At 62.9% G+C, this 17,954-nt stretch overlaps 1 protein-coding gene across 10 annotated transcripts in view; it reads left to right on the top strand.

Moving 5' to 3' along the window:
- The window catches only part of CBFA2T3 (CBFA2/RUNX1 partner transcriptional co-repressor 3), an 87,801-nt gene that overhangs the window by 19,534 nt on the left and 50,313 nt on the right, over nt 1–17,954 (top strand). For 2 of the 10 annotated variants that reach the window (XM_023244914.2, XM_045045622.1), the window contains exon 2: nt 8,168–8,282. The exons of 3 other annotated variants lie outside the window; for them this stretch is intronic. The gene's annotated coding sequence lies outside the window, so the exon portion shown is untranslated. Of the gene's footprint in view, nt 1–7,545; nt 8,283–12,476; nt 12,590–13,209; nt 13,504–17,954 lie in introns of those variants that run through there. 5 more of the 10 variants (XM_023244911.2, XM_045045624.1, XM_023244913.2 and 2 more) reach the window with 5 other exon arrangements.

The following is a 17,954-nucleotide window of genomic DNA, read 5'->3' as shown; positions in this document are numbered from 1 at the left end:
CACACCCAGCTTCAGGCCGGGAAGGTTCCGGAGGGTGCTGGCAGGTCCGTTTCCAGAAGAGGGGGACCGTGCGATCCGGGTGACCCCCCCAGGCCGTGTCACGTGCCGTTAGGAGGAGGGTGGGGTGGGTGCCCATCTCCCCGTGGGACGCGCAGGGAGACTGAGGCTCAGACACATCATGGGGCCTGCGCTGGAGGTCAGAGCGCAGCCGCCTCTTCTGGACAATTCCCCTTGAGAGAAGCCCGGAGACTTCACGCTATTAAGATTCACGGGATGTGGTCTCAGCCAACAGTCCCAAAGGTCTATCTTCCCAGGAGTAAATTTTGACTTCGACAGGCAGAAATCGCAGTCCCTGGGCACCGCAGAGCAGCGAAAGACGTTGCCGTCAGCAGTGACACGGCCTGCTCCTTGCTCTGCTCCCCAGATGAGTCCCCCCCCGCCCGTGCTCCCCCCCACCCGCCCCCTGGAGCCCCCAGCTCGCTTGCACTCGGACCAGATCCTCCTGGCCCACGCGCCTCACCACACCCCCAGCGCCACAGGGTGGGGCAGGGGCCTCGGGCTGTTTCTAGAATCTGAATTTCGGGAGCCGGGTCTGGAGCCTGGGGAACATGGTCTGGGGTCTCGGGAGCGGGGTCTGGAGGGATGCCGGGCACAGTGGACAGGTGCCGCACACCTCCACAGCCTCCCTCAGGCCTCCAGGGCCGCGTGAGCCCGGCACAGGCACCGGCCGGGCGTGACGTTGCCACATCCTGGCCGTCGGGGCTGGATAACCTCTTCCAGGAGAGGAGGCAGGTGGGGCTGGACTGGGGGGACCCACACACTTGCTTCCAGGCTTCTGTGCCACCCCTTGTCTCTCGGGGGCCCAGGCATGCCGGGGCGGTGGGGGGGGGGGGTGGGGGAAGCAGGGGGTCTCGCCGTCCACAGAGATCTTTCTGTCCTCACCCGGCCTCAGAGCTGCTCACCGCACCGGCCCCGCGGGGCAGTGGGAAGACGAGGACAGACTGGACAGATGTTCGCCTGAACAATCGGGGCTTCTTGGCCAGAAAAGACCCCGCGGGGGTCATGTTCCCCTTTGGGCCCCTGCAGTGACCCTCCTAGAACTGACAGATGGGACCTGGCCAAGCAGAGAGGCCTGGCCGGGACGCGGGGCCTCCCCGCTCTGCGGCCGTCTCCCCACGTGTGAAATCAGGACTTTGGTCTGGTGACACTTCTCCTTCTCTGTGCCCTGCTGTCGAAGGTCACAGACCGAGGACGGTGGGGGGGGCCCAGGCAACTGTGAACACGCCGAGGTACACGGAGGGCAAAGGGGGGATCCAGGGAGCCCAGAGGAAGGGTGACCCCACCCCCAGACACACCCTCCCTGCCCTGGTGCCTTGTCCTCTGTTAGTGACCCTGGGGGCTCGGGGTCGCTTCGGGGGATACTTAATGGACAAACGGAGAAGAGGTGGGTGTTCCTTTGTGGGCGAGGATGACGTCGATTCCGTCAGCTGCTCTCTCAACAGCAAACACAGCGAAGCCATCTTGACGGAGCCCTGAATGTGGGTTCTGGATAATTTGGGGGCACAGCAGGGGTGCCAAGAGGTCCCCCGGCTCCTGGGAGAAGCCGTGAGCAGCTGCACTTGGGCTGTCATGGGGGTGAGAGGGAGGCCTCCCCCAGACTCCAGGAGGGCAGGACAGGGAGGCCAGGTGGAGCTCGCCGGCAGAATGTTCCAGGTGGAGGCAACTTTGCCTCAGGTGGAGGCAGCGTTATGGGCCACAGCTCCAGAGCGACAGTATGGGAGGGGCCTTTATCTCAGGCGGGAGTGACAGGACCAGATTCGTCTTGCAGAAAGCCGTCCTGGCGCCTTGCAGGGAAGCGTCCGGTGATAATAACGGCCTGTTATCGGAGCAGGGGATTCACGCGGGCTTGGAGACCGTCCGTCCTGGGGCCGCGTCCCTCTCGGGCTGACACCTGGGCCTGCCCGCCCTGGCACCTCCAGTCTGTTCTTGTGGCTCACAGAGCTCAGCCCCCCCGCCGAGCTGCCTGGGGGGGGGGGGAGAAAAGGGGCCGCTGGCCCGTAGGGGGGGGCCACAAACCCACCTCCCCTCGGGAGCCGTGGGGTGACGGTGCGTGTCAGCCAGGGTGCCGCAGTGGCAGGTGACAGAAACCTTGCTGGAGAGCTCGGGCAGGACGGGGAACGTGCCGGGTCAGGCCATGTTGCTTAGGACACCGCAGAGCAGAGGAAAAGCTCCTCCTTCTCTGTTCCGGGTCAGAAAAATTCCAGGGAAAGATTGTGACTGGTCCGGCTTGGGTCGCACGCCCTCCTTCTGGGCCAAGCGTGGAGGGTTGGCGGTGAGCGGTGTTCTGGGCAGACCTGGGGCCCGAGCAGGGGCTGAGGAGCCCGTTATGTACTGCAGGTGCCTTGTAAAAGCAACTCTTTTTTTCTCATTTAAAAAAGCAAAACTAGGGGCCCCTGGGTGGGTCCGTTGGTTAAGCGTCCAACTCTTGATTGTGGTTCAGGTCACGATCTCACGGTTCGTGGGTTCGAGCTGACAACACAGAGCCTGCTTGGGATTCTCTCTCTTCCTCTCTGCCCCTCCCCTGCTCTCGCTCTCTCTCAAATAAAAAATAAACAAAAAAACAAAAATAAAAACAAAACAAAACTATGCAGATGAGGATGAGAGGAAAGGAGGTGAAGAGGCACAGTGAGAGCCGGCGGAGGCGAGAGGCGCGTGAAGGCTAACGTGGAACAGTCGCCTCACAGATCCCTGCCGAGGCAGTGGGCGCCCTGGGCGGGGGCACAGCGGCCACCACACAGGCGGCCCCACCCTGGGAGGAGAAGAGCACAGATGGGCATGCCCCGGGCACGAGCAGGGCTTGGGTGTCCCCGAGTCCCTGAGCAGGCCTCTGAGGCGCAGCCAGGGGACGGAGCAGGCCACCAGTGCAGAGGCCACGGAGGGCCAGCAGGTGGCTGCACGCAGCCCTGGTTCTCAGGGGGAGTTTTGGAGGAAAACGCGAAGAGTGAAGGAGTTGACTGTCTCTTGTATTTCTTGCTGTGGGATGTACCTATTCACACGCTTCGCCCATTTTTATTCTGTATGTAGGGCTGTTAGTCCTTTGTTACACGTGTTGCGAACATCCTCTCCCAGACTCCTCCTTAGCTTATGGTTACGTATGGCCTCGTCGGTGCACAGCTATTGATGTCCATCTGGGTTTTTTTCTGGGTTTCCTTCATCATAAACAAATACTATACAGAGACTTGTATTCTTTTCTGATACTTTCCCCGTTTTGTTTTTCACATCTTATTCCTTAACACCAGTGGAGTGTCTTTTCAAAACGGACTGAGGAATATATACAATTTTTTCCCAAAATGGGAGGGAGAGTTGGCCTGACACCATCTCCCGACGAGTGCATGGCTCTCCGGGGATTTAAATGCCACCTTGTGCCACCGGCTTTCCCTAGGACTCCTACGCCGCGGCCGATTTTCCGGCAGGATGTTTCTGCTGCTCGGCCCGATCCTCATCTGAAATTGAACAAAGACAAGAGAGAACTCACGACCCGTCTTTGGGCCACGCTGGCTCATTATCGTTCCCACCTTCCAGAGACAGGAAAACCCGAAAATTGGAGAAGCGGAAAGTGGGGTCCCAGCCAGCCTCCGGCAGCCCCGACACCCTTCCTGGGCCCCCCGTCCACACGCCTGGCTCTTCATCTGACGAGCAAGAGTGCACGCGTCACCACCCCCCTCCTTTGTCGAGTGGGGCTCGAATCCCACAGACTTGGTCTAAACACAGCGGATGGGCAGATGTCCCAGATTTGTCCCACAGCCTCATGGTTTTGGGGGCCCCCTTAGGCGGGTGCGAGTCTGTGAAGACCGTCCTTCTCTGACTTCGTCCGCGATCCCTCAGGACGGCAGGGACGGGAATCCCAGAGAACCAAGAGCTGCAGACGAGGTGTCTCGTCCCGGCGAGAATCGCCTTGGGGCCGGCCGTGCGTGCGGCACCGTGGCCCTGTGCACGCGGGGTGACCGCCAGGCTGCGGAGCCTTCCGGCAAGTCCCCGGCAGAGCCTGGCCCCTCGGACGGCCGCCTCCACCGCAGGCGGCTCAGTCTTGGTTCCCGCCCGCAGTCTGGAGGGGAGACGGGCCACCCTCCCGCGGCCTCCTTTCTTGTGACCGTCAACCGAGGTGTGGACAGGCTGGCAGACGGGGGGTGGCAGGGCGTGACTGGGCAGCTAACAGGGCAGAAGTGGGAGGCGAGGGCCGGCAGCGCGGCGACAAGGGGCAGAGCCGCCCCCCACCCTGCGCACGGCCACCTCCACACGAGTGCTCGGGGTCCCCGGCCCCGGTCTCCCCGTCCAACCTGCCACAAGGCGGGGGGGGGGGGGGTGGGGAGGGGGACAAGGTTGAACGAGAGGCAGTTGGGAAAGTGCCTGTGGTGCACCTGAAGGCGCGGGAGCTGGCAGGTGGCCTCGGGGACCCCGCGGTCCGGCCGCAGGTGGACACTGCGCTTAGGCCCCACCTGGAACTGGGATTTTAGCTGCCTGGCTCCGCTCACACGATAATTAATGATTCTCCTGGGAGAACTTGACGTCACGGTTCTCTCAACGTGACCGCCATTCCGAGTTCCCAACTAAAGCTTCAACACAGATGGAAACAGCCGAGCTGGAATGAAACAATGGGATCGCCCGGAGGAGTCTGCCAGGACTCTGGCCTCCGAGGTGCCCGGGCCGGGTCGGGGGAGTCCCCGGGGCGGGGGATGGGAGCCGGGTCAGCCAGGACCAGCCACGCCGCGCCCCAACCGCACCCGTCGCCTGCCCCTCTTCTGGGCACGCCATCTGGCTCTGGGCCACCAGCCCCCGACACCGCTGCCTAGGGCTCCCCCTCGGCCGCCGCGGCGGGGGACGCAGATGGGGAGTGACCGTCCCTGAGCGGCCCTCACCAGAAGGGACGGGGCATCCCGTGCAAACGCCCCAGTCCCCGGTCTCCTGGCAGGACGGCTCTGAGGGCGCTCCTGCGGGTCCCCCGGGACGCCCAGAGGACAGAGCATCAGCGGCCCTGAGTGGACAGGCTGTGTCTGTCCGTTCCTTCCCTTCCCTGCCCGGGACCTCCCGGCAGCACCTGCCGGCCATCCGCTGGCCTCCTCTGTGTCCTCCTCCGGGGGATCCAAGGAAGCCGCCTCTGGTTTGGCCCTGCCCCTAGACGAGGCATTTCCCCTCCCAGAACCTGCAAGGCTGGTCTGAGCACAGAAGGGGAAACTGCCTGTGAATGGCTGGTGACACGCCTGGGGTCCCTCCTTCCCCAACTTCCCCTCCTTCCCTTAAACCACCGAGACCCACATGGAGGGCAGGGCGCTGAGGCTTGCATCACGCGGGGTCTTCCGGCCGTCTCGGGGGAGAAATCCGCGGTGGGAATCCCGTCTTCATGTAAAGTTTCCGTGTCTTGCTCCCCATGGGTTTTTTGGGCACCGATTCCAACATTTTTAAATGTTGGGTTAAAATGTGGTTTATCTCGAATACTGAGTTTTTGGTGCCGCCTTAAAATTTGCGCCTGGGCGTTTGCCACACAGCCGCCCGGGGTGCTTCCTACGTGTGCAGTGAAGTCGGGGACGATCGATGGGCCACCGTGGCCCCCGGACGGCTGTGAGGGCCCTCTGGACAGGAAGGCCAATAGCTTTTGGTTGCAAGAAACAGACATTTTGGCGAAAACCAGCCTGAACAATAAGGAAACTTATTATTGAAACGGCAAGCTTGGAAGTAGGGTGGGTTTCGGGGACGGCCGGGCAGCTCAGCGATGTCCCGAGCGGCCCCCTCCTCTGTTCATGTGACCCCCACACCAGCGCCGTCCTCAGGCGGTGGCCACGGGCAGTGGCAGGGCCAGGGCGGGGAGGGGGCAGTGTCCCGCACGTGGGAGACTCTCCCCCCACGTCTCGGTCGGGGACGGGTCACACGTGGTGCTGGAGCCGATCAGCCACGAGGGCGAGGCTCTGTGCACCTGCAGATGCGGGGGGCTGAGGGGCAGGGGCTGAGGGGCTGCCGCAGGGAGGCAAGGATCCCGGACCCCCGTGGGGGTCGCGCTTGGGAGTAAGGTGAGGGCAAGAGCGGTGGAGGCCCAGGCAGCAGGGTTCCCCACGGAGACCCCAGGGAAAGCGTTTCACAGGAGGAGGGCGCCTCTGATGCCTGAGCCGCTGCCGCAGGCTCCTTACCGGCTCGCTGGTGCGGGTGGGCCCGGCCTAGCCTGGTGCTGCAGCCCTGATGCCGGGTGGGCAGGATGACCCCACAGCCCACCCCTCTGCCTTCCCGCTGCGTCTCCGCCTGGGGCTCTGGGTGGGGCTTCCCCTGGCGAGAGGGGCCATCCCTGGTGGGAGTCGGGCTGGCCTCTAGTGAGGGGCCAGGGGACGAGGCCAAGAGACAGTCCTGGGGGCGGGAAGCTTCCTGGTGTCCGTGCCGGCCACGGCTGGCGGCCGGGCAGCAGGCCGCCCGCTCACGCCCAGCGCCAACCCGTCCCCAGCTTCCCTGGAATGGTCCCTGCGCCCTCACTTCCCAAAAAAGGCTCACGGCCCCCTGCCTGGGCCCAGCCCTGATGCCCCACCTGCCTGCACCTCCTTGCTTGCAGAAAACACAGCTTTTTGCCATTCTGGCCGTTTTCGATCTTGCAACAAGATTGCAGAGGGCCCGCGGACTGGTCAGCTGACTAAGTCATTCTGTGACCGATCGGCATGTGGTTGGGGCACCAGACTGTCTGAAGAGGCCACAGCGGTATCTCGGGAGCACAGAGGCCTTTCATCCCGACCTACTCATTGACGTGATTCACGGGAGATCCCGTGACAGGAACGGGTCGCGTCCAGTCCCGCCTTCTGGCAATAATACAGAAACCACTCGAAACTCTGCCTCGTCCCTCTTTTCAATACCTGTATTTCCAACCGAAACGTCCTTTTTACACTAACTCTCCGGATGTATACTGAGTTCACACCGTTTTTACTGCCGGTGATCACGACGGCAGCCCGACGGAGAAGACAGACGACCTTTAGCGGCAGAAAGCATTTAAGTCCCGATATTCCGTTTACGTTGCTGTGCGTGATAGGAAAATAAAAGCTTTCAAACCGAAAATACACTAGGATAGAATCCTGGTGGGTGGGATGGACGTAAACAAACCAGGAGAGAAGGGAGCTGTGTGAAAATCCAGGGCCAAAGAAGGGCCGTTGCATACGCCTCGCGCTGCGCGTGCCCTTTGTCAGAGGAGATGTTCGAAGAGTCACTGGCGGTTCTCTCCTTTAGCCTGCTGGCCTCTTTCTTTTTAAGTTAACGCGATTTATTTTGAGGGGGAGTGTCAGGTGTGCAGAAAGCTGAGCACAGAACAGACGCTCCCAAACACCACGTCCCCACAGCCGCTCCTCTGTGATTAACATCTCCCGCTGATGTGAAATTACCGAGCTGACATCGATACATCAATAGTTTTTCTTGAGTTTATTTATTTATTTTGAGAGAGAGAGAGAGAGAGAGAGAGAGAGAGAGAGAGAGGGAGAGAGAGGACCCCAAGCAGGCTCGCGCTGCCAGCACAGAGCCCGACGCGGGGCTCGATTCCACAAACTTCGAGATCACGACCTGAGCCAAAACGTGGTCAGGCACTCAACCAACTGAGCCACGCAGGTGCCCGTCACTACATTAATAGTAACCAAAGCCCACAGTTTACATCTGTGTCCCCTCTTGGTGATGGACCTTCTGTGGTCGGGACAAAGGTACAGTGACACACACCCACTCTCACAGCATCACACAGAGCAGTTTCACTGCCCCCAGAATCCTCTGTGTTCTGCCTGCCCCCTGCCCCAACCCCGACAACCACTGAAGGCTTCACTGTCTCCATAGCCCTCCTTTTCCAGGTGTCACATGTTGCAATCGTACCGCACGGGGCCTTTGCGGACGGCTTCTTCCACTTAGTGATGTGCATTTAAAGTTCCTCCAGGTCTAAACGGCCCTTTTCGGTCGCTGAGTGACACCCCGTTGTCCGGACAGACCGCACGATCTGTGCCTTCATCATCGAAGGACGATTTCATTTCTTCCAAGTGCGGACACCCGTGAACAGAGCTGCCCTAAGCATCGACGTGCGGGTTTTCGTGTGGGTGTAAGACGTTCGGGTAAATAGGGAGAAGCATGAACGCGGGATCGTGCGGTAAGAACATGTTTCGTTTCGTAGGAAACTGCCAGACCGCCTTCCGCAGTGCACGTGCTGCCCCGCCTTCCCGCCGGCACCCGGGGCCCCTGCCACCGGCCCTCGTCGGCCCCGTTCTCCATCTCAGCGCTTCTAACAGGTAGGTGGTGATGGCTCTGTTTCCCTGGTGACGTATCACGTGGAACCCCTGTCCCCATGCGTCTGCGTCATCTGTATACCTTCTTTGGGGACGTGGCCGTTCAGGTATTTCGCCCATTTTTCAACTGGGTTGTTTGTCTTCTCGCTGAACTGTAAGCTCTCTGTACGTGTTGGATGCCAGTCCTTCATCAGATGTGTCTTTGCAAACACTCTCTCCCGGTCGGTGGCTCGGCTTCTCACCCTCTCGACGGTGTCTTTCCCAGAGTGGAAGTTTCTCATTTCAGCGAAGTCCTGCTCATCCAATTTTTCTCTCACGGATTGTGCTTTCGGTGTCGTATTTGAGAGTTCTCGGTGTCGCGGTGCCCGGCTGGCTCGGTCAGGGTTGATGTCGAGGTTGTGAGTTTGAGCCCCAAGTTGGGTGTATTGATTATTTAAAAAAAATATGTTTGTTTGTTTTTAAAGTTCTTTGTTTCAGCTTGGGAGCTGTGTGAAAATTCAGACGCTAAAGTAGAGCTGACTTGCGTATTTTAAACGGATAATGGTGGCTATCAAATCAAATGGTGGCTATCAAATGATATCTAACTCATCTGCCACCCTTTTTCTGTAAAAAATCCACACTTATGGTGGGTCAGATTTTATCTTCTCGGCAGCTACTTAAATTTCCGTTCAGTTTTCAGATATAACAGAAGCACGTCTAAGGTGGTCCAGAGTTGCTCGGAATTGTTTTTAAAGACCGGTGGGTCTGCGGTGGCTGACGGCCCGGACTCCGGGCCCGGCTGACCCGGCGGGACCCGGCTCTGCCTAAGACGTTCAAGGACCCAAGCTCTCCGGACCCCAGGTGTCCCCCTCAGGCCAGCGAGACCGGTGGCAAGCCCCGCCTCCCAGGCCGGTGGTGAGGGCAGGACCTGGCGGTGAAGCTCCGGGCACCCGGACGGGGCTCCGTATGGCAGCTCCTATCGGGGGTCGGGGTAGAGAAACCGGAGTAAAGAACCCAGTTCGGGCGTTGCCTCTGGCAAGTGCAGCTGACCCTCGAAACACACGGGTTTGAAAGGAGCAGGTCCACTCGTACGCAGATGTTTTGCGGTAAACACAATACGGTGCTGTGAATGTATTTTCTCTTTTGATTTTAAGAACATTTTCTTCTCTCTAGCTGACCTCACTGCAAGAATGCAGCATATAACACACATAACACAGAATATGTGTGAGCCGACCGTTCATATTGTTGCTAAGGCTTCTGGTCAACAGTACGCTATTAACGGGTCACCTGGGGGGCTCAGTCGGTTAACTGTCTGACTTCAGCTCAGGTCAACGATCTCACGGCTCGTGGGTTCGAGCCCCGTGTCGGGCTCTGTGCTGACAGCTCGGAGCCTGGAGCCTGCTTCGGGTTCTGTGTCTCCCTCTCCCTCTCTCAGGAGATGAATAAACATTAAAAAAATATTTTTTTTTAAGCCAATGCACTCTTAGCCAAGTGTTTGGAAAGCTATGCGCAGATTTGTGACTGCACCAGGGGCTGGCGACCCTAAGCCCCACGTTGTTCAAGGGTCAGCTGTACTTATAAGTTGTATCTTTGTCAAAACCCTGAGCCGGAAACTGTGGGGTTGAGAGAGATCACATGTGGGTGCTGCCCTTCAGGGCTCTTTTTGGGGGGGGGGACATCAAGCATAGACACGTTAGAAGTAGCCGTTGGAGAGGACTGGACGTGATGGGGCTGTTTTCCCAGGAGCAGAGAGGGCAAGGCTGCAAAGACAGCACTCAACTGCAAGTCAGAAATTCTGGGTGCTGGGGCGCCTGGGTGGCTCAGTCAGTTGAGAGTCTGACTTCAGTTCAGGTCACGATCTCGCAGTTTGTGGGTTCGAGCCCCGCATCAGGCTCTGTGCTGACAGCTCGGAGCCTGGAGCCTGCTTCGGATTCTGTGTCTCCCTCTCTCTCTGCCCCTCCCCTGCTCACACTCTGTCTGTCTCTCTCTCTCAAAAAATAAATAAACCTTAAAAAAATGTTAAAAAGAAAGTCTGGGTGCTGGTCCCAGCACTGGTGCTGTGAGCCCTCGGGCAGAGGGCGCTCCCTGTGGGCGAGTGCTGGGAACAGGACGCTGGTGGAGGGAGGCAGAGGCGCTTGTGCCCTGAGGAAGGGGGCGCGGGGCTGCTGCCTCTGCAGATGCTGGCTCGCTGCAGGCCTTGCAGGGGGGCCCCGATCCCCACTCGTCTCCCTGCTCCTGGCCCTCCTGCTCTGCGCCCCTCGACCCAGGGCTTCCGGGGTGGCGCCTGCCTTGCCCTTGATCCAGTCTCCTGGGGGGAGTTGGGCCTTGCTGGCCAGACTGCATGCGTCTTTTGGGGAGGGATGGGATTCTCTGCCTTCAGTGTCCCCTCACGGTGCCCAGAATTGTGCCCCGGCCATTTCCAATGTGAGCGACCAGTCCATGGGAAGCAGCAGAGAGACCAGCTGGGTGAGAGGCAGTGTGGGCCTGTGTGGCTGTGGCCGAGTCAGGCAGCCTGTCAGAGCCCCGGTCCCCCCACCTGTAAACCAGAGGTCCAGTACACCTGCCTGGCAGAGGCATGAGAATTAACTGGGGAAAGGCCAAGATGGAACTCAGCCCAGTGTGTGTCCCTAGCAGGCCCCACTCGGCGTCCACAGCGGCTGTCGTGACTCACCATGGCCACCATGTGGCCCCCATCTGACATGGTCAGTCCCCCCGGGGCAGAAGCCCCATCTCCGAAGCTCCTTCCCTCCCTCCAGCCCGTTTGCTCAGGCCAGCAGCAGGGCCTTTGGGACGGTCTCCAGGGCCTAGAGCTGGGTCTCAGAAGAGCACGGCTTCTTGCTTGGGGTCAGGGATCCGTCGTGTCTCAGATGCCTTTGCTACAGGCAGCCCTGTTCCTAGGGGTCCCACTTGCAGCACCCCGGGCCCAGGCTGGGTCCGGTTCTGCTGACGCTCGGTGTGAACGCACCGTTGTCGGGGGCGGCACTGGCCTCCCTGCCCGGCTGAGGACTCCTCGAGCTGGCTTCTGGGCGTCTGCTGCCCGGTCACCCCATGTTGCTCCCTTTTTTGGGTGTTACTCTCTCTGAAGCCTCGAGGCATCTTAGGACTAAACCCGGGAGCTGTCCTGCTTTCTCAGGGACACATAAAATACCAGTGCACCTTAAAGTCACTGCTATCTCAGGGTCCATGGAGTAAAGAGACTGCTATTGATAACGACTGGTGCCTAAAACCTGTGGCCTTACACGGCAGGCCTGATGCTTTCAGACCCGTGTTCTTCTGTGACACGGGCTCTGTTCTTCTGGGCTCTGTTCTTCTGGGCTCAGGACCTCTGCTCCTCCACGGGACTGGGCTGAGCCCACACGTAAGCACATTCTGGAAACAAGGGAAACAGATACCACACATCCCTGTTGTAATTAAACCGTTTGCCGCACCCCCTGTGGCTGCTGCAGAGGCCCAGGAGGTCAAGGGTGACCCAGCTGACTGGACCCCTGGGCACAGCTGTGTGTCCAGGGGCTTCCTCTGCCTAGCTCAGCTCCAGGGGCAGGGCTCCGTCAAGGAGAGGTCACCGGCTGGGGAGAAACAGGCCGGTGGAGCAGACCCACGGAGGAGAGGGATATTTTTTGGCACATTGCTGCATTTTTATACTTGGGAATTAGGGGCCTTGGACCTTCGCGTGAAGATTTATGCCAAATAAGATGCAAATCAGGGCGCTGCTCTTCCGAAGTTCTGGGCCCTCTGCGGGCAAGGCCGTGACCCTGGGACCCCAGCTCCTGTCTGAGAAACAAAGCATGTGTGGGCTGGGGGAGGAAGGGAAGAAAAAGGCACGGATTTACTGTAACGTTCTAACCAGGCAAAGGCATCCAATACGCCACAAAGCGCTTTAAGGCAAGAGGCAACATGGGTGGGGGTAGGGAGCCAGGGCCAGGGCTGCGGGTCGGGGAGGAGAAAGGTGGGTTCCCTGGGGGGGGGGGGCAGCCGGGGCTCCGGCTTGGGGCATTTCTGCAGACATTAAAAGAATGATATGCAAATAAATGGAAAGTACATGCAAATGCCTTGGGCTGAGCGGCCGGGGAGCTGGGGACCCCGCGCCCCCTGCATTTTTGCCCGGGTTAATGCGGGGAGCGGGCGCAAGGGGCCCGGGGCGCGCGGCGGGGAAAGGGCGCCCCCTGCCGGCCGAGCGCGGAAGCGGCCCCGGGCCCCTTCCCGCCCCACGCGGCCGGGCGGGCGGGGGGCGCGGCGCCCGGAGGAGGGGCGCCTGCTACTCGCCTCCCGCCCCGGACGCCAGACGCGCGTCTCCTAAAACTACGAGGCCGGCGGTCGCCGACTGCTGCGAGGTGGGTGTGCGGCGGCGGCGGCGGCGCGCGCGGCTCCAGGCCCCACCCGCCCGCCCAGGGCGCGGCCTGCGGAGCCGGCGAGGGTGGGCGCAGGCGAGGGGCCCGCCACGCACGGCCCCCCGCGCTCCCTGCACGACACCCACGCTGCTGCCCCCCGAGGCACCCCGCGCTTCCGCACACTCACCGGGCACCACCCCTTCCCCTGCAGGGAAGCGCGCACCCCCCTCCACGGCACTCCGCCCCCCCTCCCGCCACGGCCCCGCACCCCGCCACCCCGCCACCCCGCGCCCCCGTATACACACCCCGCTCATCCTCGCAGCCGTGCCGCCGGCCGAGTTGGCAGGGCGCGCCCGGGGCTCCGCGGCGGGGACGGCGGGGGCGGCTGTCTGCCCGGAGCGGCGGCGGGCGGAGCCCCTCTCCCGCGCCGGCCCCGCACCGAGCCCCCCGGGGCGGAGCCGAGAGCGATGGGCGCGGGGCGGGAGGCAGGTGGCGCGGCGGCGGCGGCGGCGGCGGCGGCGGCGGCGGCGGGGGGCAGGAGGCGGGGGCGGAGCGCGCGGGGCGGGGGCCGCGGGGCCCCGTGAGACGCTCGGCCGAGCGCGCGGCAGAGAGCCCGGCGCCGCGAGTGGAAGGCGCGGCGGCTGCACCCGCGCGGCCGCGGAGGCCGGAGACCGCCCGGGGGCGGCGTGCGCGCTTTGTTCCCGCGCGGGGCGGCCGGGCGGGGGCAGCGAGCGGCGGGAGCCGAGCCCGGGCATGGCCCAGGCGGCCGCCCCGCGCGCCCCGGCGGCCCCGCCGCGCGCCTGAGGACAGCGCGCGGGGGGTGGCGGGGACCAAGTTACGGAGGCGGGGACCGAGTTCCGAGGAGAAGCCGCTTCGGGAGCCTCCCAGCCGCCGGACCTCCGGACCGTAAGTGCCCGGTGCGTCCCGCGCGCCGCCGCCGCCGCCGCCGCCCCGACTCCGCCCGCGGGCTGCCGTCTGGCGGGGGGGGGGGGGTCTCCTAGCAGCCACGCGGAGCGTGCGGGCCGCCCCCGGGCGCCCCCTCCCCACTTTGGAAAGTTGGAGCCCGCGGCGGGGTGGGGCCAGCCCAGTCAGTGCCCACCCACTTTGGTCCCTCCAGCCCACCCCTGGAGCCGAGCTTGACCTGCCGGGGGTGTGGTCAAACCTAACGTGGGAACTGCGTGCGGAAGGTGGGGTGTCCCGCAGGCTCCCCGTCTGGCACCCAGGCTTCCTGACAAAAGGCCCGGGTCCAGGTGACAGGGGACTGGGAGGGGACGCAGAGAGCGGCCCTAAGAGAGATGGGGGTGGGGGGCAGAGCTCCCTCTGTGCCTCCCGCCGCCGCCGCCGCCGCCGCCGCCGCTGCCGCCGTCTTGTTATAGTCCCTGGCCCTGCCCCCCAGGCAAGGGGCGGCGGGTCAGCGGTGTCCGCGGTTAATTGGTGTTGCGGTGAAGTCGGCCCGGAGACTGGGGGGTGGGGGGCTGTCCCCACTCCCCGTGTGTGGGGACAGGGGCTTAAACGACCCTCCCTGGGGTCCCAACAGCCCGCGGTGCCTGGGGCGCAGCCCTGTGGCAGTGATTATTCACACCCGTTGGGAACCGTCCATCTGCGTGTTGGGCAGGCCTGGAGCCAGGCTGTGGGAACGGCTCCGAGGGAGGTGTGAGCCGACGTGGAGGGACAGATGGCTGGAAATTCAGCCCTAGACGGGCTCACAAGGAGCGGAAGGCAGCCGGGCTGGTGGCAAGCCACACTCTGAGCTGCTGGGCTCTGAACACACAGCCCCAGGCTGTCCCTCCTTCCCGCCCCTGGGAACTGCGTGGGGGGGCAGGGGGGCGCCACAGAGGAGTGAGCAGATCCCTGCAAGTGTGGGGACCCCTCCCTCCGAAAACGCCCGTATTCCCCACCATCTGGACCTTGGCTGGCTGACTGCAGGCCTGTTCCGGAGACTAGGGGGAAAAATACTTCCTTTGAGAGCAGAGGAGACCCCATAGTCCCGTGCGGGGCGCACTCCTCTCCGGCCCTGGGGCCAGGATGCCGCCTCATTATGTCTAACTGGGCGTGTGTTTCCTCTCCCGGACCCAGAAACAGGAGGTTCCCAGGGCGGCCCGCGGAGCTCGGGGGCTGTGGACGCCAGGGCTGATGTTGCATCCTGGCTTTGCTCTCGCAAGTCGCTGCAAGGCTGGAGAAACTTCCTGCGGCTGGAGCCCCAAGGTGGGGGGCAGGCCGGGCCGAGAGGACCAGAGGCCGCTCCTGGCAGAGGCAGGAAGGCCAGTCCACGCCTTCTGGGCACGTTCTTAGAGAGCCAGCGCGGTGACACGCATTTGCCCCGCCCCCACCCTGCTCTGTCCTCTGGACGGGGAGCCCAGGAGAGCAGGGGGTTCTGTTCTTTGCTGCCCACAAGCCCGTGCTGGGACCCCGCTGCCCGGGACCGTGTTGCCGGGCCCCTCCTGTGGGCTGAGAGGGAACGAGGGAGGAAGAAACGAAGGATTACTGGAGCAGATGTGGTGTTGCCGGCTCCCCGAGAGCTTGACAGACGCAGGCTGGGAGAACATCACGTTAGGACCGATTTTCCGGTGGAATCCGTCTCTCTCTGGAGGTGCCTCCATCTACTAGTGATTGGGGGGAAGGGACGGTCACGTGGCTGGCAACTGTCTGTTCACAAGCCCAGCCAGGGCTGGCGAGCCGGGAGGTTTCGGCTGGACATCTCCCTCCAGGACACTCCGGGGCTCCCCTGGGCCACCCACAACCCCTTTCGGGTCCTGGAGCACCTCCTTGGTCACCAGGTTATGCGCGTAATTGAGTTACCACCTCCAGGAAATCTCTGAGTTTGGCTGCACATATTTTCAGTTCTGCATGACTGGAAGAAATTAATTTTCCTTCCTACGCAAGGATCTGAAGCCGCCGGCAGGCTGAGCCACTAATCCGCAAGATCCAAGCCAGCGGGGCCGCCACCCCGGAGGCCGGCTGCTCTGGCCGAGGGTGGGGTCTGGGCGAGGCCTTTCCCTGCCACCTTCTGGAACTGGCACGGGCGGGCCTTCCCCACCCCGGCTGCACCGTCAGGGGGTTGAGGTTGGGGTCGTCTGATTCACTGCAGCCTCCCTGGCACCAGTGGGCCCCCGTTCCTTTCTGAGTCACTGGACAGATGTGCGCGTACACGTGTGTTCACAGTGCGAGATGTGGAAGAGGCACCGCGACCCGTGTCCCTGAGACGTGGTGGAGAGCCAGCATGCAGTAGTCGCTTAATTAGTGCCGCTTTCCAGGAGGGAACTGGCGTTTCTGTGGGGCAGCGCCGTCCTGCCCACTGCCCGGCTCTTACCTGCGAGGGTATCTGTCCCCCACCAGCAGCATCCCGAGCACTCACACTCCCTGCCAGAGGCGGGGGGACAACCGGCGAGGGTGGCGAAACTTTAGTTCACTGCCGCCCAGAGAGGCGCTGGCCCCTCCTTGTCCAGCTCAGAGGGGAGCCCAAGCCTGCCTGTCGGCCCCGCCCCTTCCCCACAGGGAGTCCCCGGCGGCCAGAGGCTCCCCAGCGCTGCCCCCGCCGTGAGCTGGCCTCCCCGTGCCCGTGCGCCCCGTCCTGCAGGGAGCGGTCACACCTGCAGGGAGCGGTCAGTGTCCCAGAAGTCAGACCCCCACCTGACACGGCCTCAGGCACCTGGGGCACAGCTGTGACTGATGTGAGGGGTGGCGCCTCCTGGAGTCAGAGACTCCCTAGGGCAGGGGGAGAGCACCTCTGCCGGGTCTGGGTCGTGGAGGCCAAGGCCGGCGCCCTCGTCCTCCCCCACCCCGTGGGAGGATAGGACCTTGTCTGCTACCGTAGGAGGGTGCGCAAACAGCATTGTTGTGTAACTGTGTCACCTGTCAGGCCTGGGGGCGGAGGGTTCTGGCCCCTGTGAGCTGTGAGTGTCAGGAGGGTGGCCCTGCCCTGATCGCACACGACTGGATAGAACTGGCCCCAGAAAGTGTTTACCACGCGCAGCTCACACGCTATGTGGGTCGTGTCGTGCCCACGGGGACAGAAGGGTAACGACCAGAGCTCACGCGTCCGGCACGCGGGCTGGGCTGGGCTGGGCTTCCTCTCATGTAATCTCCCGACAGCCCTGAAGGTGACTGCTGTCCCATTTTCCAGGCGGGGACCCCGAGGCCCAGAGAGGTTCGCTGGAGGCAGGCAGGTGCCCGGTGCTGCTCCTGTAGCCGGAGGGCGGACAGGCCCCCCGAGCTTTTGCAGAGTCCCGCGTGTCGCGTCAGGCCCCGTCGCTGTCTACGCACAGTGTGGCCTCCCGGAGGGACGGGGGTGGGAGACCACGGGTGTGTGGCTTACTCAGAGTCCCCACAGATTCTGACGTGTCCGGGGTGGGGGGCGGGCAGGAGGAGGCTGGAAACTCATGACTGGCGGATGTGCATCTGGGGTGCACCCTGGAGGGCCGGGGCTCACCGGCCTGAGGCTCCTTTTCGGGGCAGTGGGTCTCTGGGATCGCAGCCACACCGGGTGAGCACCGTGCTCCAAGGAACCGGCTGCCGGGCTGTCCTTTGTCCCGTTCGAGCCGGCGAACCGCACCTCCAGATCTTGACCCGGGATCTTGACCCCACACTTCTGATTACCTCCGAGGTTCCGGGGCCGGGATGCGGCGCTGGGAGAGGGCGGCGGGGCTGCAGGAGGCGACCCGGCCCCCGAGTGCCTCCGAGGGCCGCCGTTAGCCAAGAGCACGGCTGCAAGCGGGGGCTGGGCCGTCTGGAGACAAGTTCCTGGACTGGAAACGGCCTTCGCAGTCTCAGTGGAAAGACCCAGGCAGAGGCCTGGCCCGCGGGGTGGAGACTCATGATGTAAAAGTGGTAAATAGCTGCTTCCTCGTTCCCGCTTCTGAGCGCCCAGCCCGACCCGGGACCCGGGGCCCCGGGCGCAAACGGCTGAGCCTCCGCCTGCGACAGGCCGCGAAGACGCTTCCCACCCCGCGCTGTCTGCAGCAGTTTCCTGCAGCAATAAAACAGAAGTTAAGACTTCTGCTTTTTGTAATTCCCGGGGCCTCACGGGGAGCCAGATGTCACTGGGAAGGAAAACAAAGGTCTGCATTGGGTTTGGCCGTAATAAGGAAGACGCCTCTCCTGGCTCTGCCGTCGACCCGCACGTTCTCAGCCGCCGCGTCCCCCCCCACCCCCCCTCACAGTTCGCTCGCGGGGTGGCCCTCCGCGGCCGGGAGTCTGGGGTGCCCCTGAGGCTGGGAGCCTGCTGGGTGTGGCAGGAGGAGGTTCGGGTCGTCGTCTGTTTGCTGGGACAGAGGAAAGCCTTCGGCAGGGGCAGGGCAGGAGACGTGGGGGTGGGGGCGGCGAGGGGGGCTCTTTGTGAGCCCGAGGCCCTGAACGGGACCCACGGGGA

The sequence above is a fragment of the Felis catus genome, chromosome E2 (genome assembly GCF_018350175.1).
Source record: "Felis catus isolate Fca126 chromosome E2, F.catus_Fca126_mat1.0, whole genome shotgun sequence".
Classification (NCBI taxonomy): Eukaryota; Metazoa; Chordata; class Mammalia; order Carnivora; family Felidae; genus Felis; species Felis catus.
Note: the sequence above shows the minus strand (reverse complement) of the source record. Positions and strands in the feature narration are given on the sequence as shown.